This window comes from Charadrius vociferus, unplaced genomic scaffold (assembly GCF_000708025.1).
Source record: "Charadrius vociferus isolate BGI_N301 unplaced genomic scaffold, ASM70802v2 scaffold1140, whole genome shotgun sequence".
Lineage (NCBI taxonomy): Eukaryota > Metazoa > Chordata > Aves > Charadriiformes > Charadriidae > Charadrius > Charadrius vociferus.
Window position 1 is genome coordinate 15,596 of NW_009646351.1, and position 2,029 is coordinate 17,624.

General features: G+C 58.5%; 1 protein-coding gene across 1 annotated transcript in view; it reads left to right on the forward strand.

The window, feature by feature from the left end:
• The window catches only part of CLPB (ClpB caseinolytic peptidase B homolog (E. coli)), a gene marked incomplete at its 5' end in the record, with an annotated part of 103,707 nt that overhangs the window by 5,946 nt on the left and 95,732 nt on the right, over positions 1-2,029 (forward strand). The window lies entirely within an intron of this gene.

Sequence of the window (2,029 nt, forward strand, 5' to 3'; positions counted from 1 at the left end):
AGAGGCTGCCCAGAGAGGTGGGGGAGTCTCCCCCTCTGGAGCCATCCCAAACCCGCCTGGACGCCGTCCTGTGCCACTGCTGGAGGTGCCCCTGCTCTGGCGGGGGGTGGGATGGGGGAGCTCCAGAGGGACCTTCCAGCCCCCACCAGTCCGGGAGTCTGGGATTGTTCCGACCAGCAGCTTCCCCCTTGGTTAAGGATGAATGGGCCTTTCAGACGCAGCCGGCGGACGTCACGTTAACGCACAGGGTGGCGTTGCTGCGGGAAGGGTCGCACGGCCGAAGGCTGGATCCAGCCCCTGAGCCACGGGCTCTCCTCATCCCTGGGTCTCCTGGCAGCTCCCGGACAGATTTTCTCATTTTTACCCGCTCGTTAAACGCGAGAAACCAGGCTGAATTCTTCCTTGAGATCAAGAAACGCGTTAACTTCTGGGACTGTTCCCTTTGGAGCGTGTGGCCAACCAACCAACTCTTCCCTTCAAGCCCTGGGCGCTGTTAGCCGGTACGGAAGATTACACCTAATTAATGTGGATAGTTTAATTTCCCTCAACCTCAGTTGTTCCACGTGTTTGGAGGCAAAGCGAAAAGCCAAGCCATAAAGAATTACTGCCTCCATCCCCCTTGTGTTTATATTCGGTATTAATATTGATTCTCTGTGTTCCCGCTTTGTTTCTTAATAAGCCACCCACAGACGCGCGGGCTCGCGGCAGAGTTTCCTCGCCGGATAAATATGATGGAGCAGTATTCTCAGAAGCACTGGATGACTGTGACTCATGGAAACACGGCGCGTATGTCAGACGGCTGTTATCGGGCTCATTCGTAACAGCAGGCAGCAGCCCAAATCTGCATGTTAACGAAATCTGGAGATGACCAGGCGCTCTCCCGCTCTCCGAGGGAGCCGGCCAGACGTGGTGGTGGGGCAGGAAGCTCTGTGTCAGCTCCTGCAGCTGCCTCTGCTCTCTTCAGGCTGATTTTTAGGCAGAGGGCTTGCAGAAACAACTAAATCGAGCTCGATCCCCCCAAGGGGTGATCTCTCCCTTTTGGTCAAGCAGCCGAGCGTCGCTCGGCTCGGCGTCTCTGCCTCATCGTTGCGCTGCCTCCTCCCAGGCTGGGTCTGTCTCTTCTCCCGTCTTTTGTAGGCGGCAAAGCTGGTCGAGCAAGAGTTCCCTTCTGCAGCGAGATGGGATTTGACCCGGCCTGAGCCGGTTACACCTGATAAATGGTCCTGATTCCGACGGCAGGGACACCCCGCTCTGCCCAGTCAGGGGAAGTCAGTATTTGTCCTTGTCTTTTACACCTTTACATCTTTTTATGTTTAAATGGTTAGGAGGAGAGGAGTTGAGGGGCCAGGACCGCAGTAGGTCTGTGGAGAGGAGTCTGCTTCTAGGGAAAACTGATTGTGCTCCCCCTGGACATGGCGCTTGTCTCCCCCTCCCAGTCCTCCCCAGCGCAGGGGTGGGCTCGGGGGTCAGCAGCACCTTCCCCTCGCAAGGCTTCCTTAAACAATTCAGAAACGGCATCTGAAACCACAGACCGGGTGAAAAAAAAACTCCTCTGTAGTGAACCGGGCTTTGGTTACCGACTTGGAACAACACCCTCTTCCCTCCAGGGGTGGATTTTTGAAAGCCCCGTGTCTGAAATGCGCCCAAATGGGAGCTGAAGGTGAGCCGTTTGTATCAGAGCTTCCCGGAGCTCGGCCCCAGCGGCGGCTGCGCGCCCCGGACCGGGCAGTCCCCTTCCTGCCCGCACCGAGCACAAACCGGCAGCTCGCCTGGCCTCGTGCTGCCTGCGCCGCTCTCTGGAGCTTCCCAGCAGGACGTCATGCCCGCGGCTGGGAAACCATCGGACCCCGGGAAGGAACCGTGTGGGGGGGGCATCAAGCAGAGTGTGGCCAGCGGGTGGAGGGAGGTCATCCTCCCCCTCTGCTCTGCCCTGGGGAGGCCACATCTGGAGCACCGTGTCCAGTTCGGGGCTCCCCGGGTCAAGAAGGACTGGGAACTGCTGGAGAGGGTCCAGCAAAGGGCTACGGAG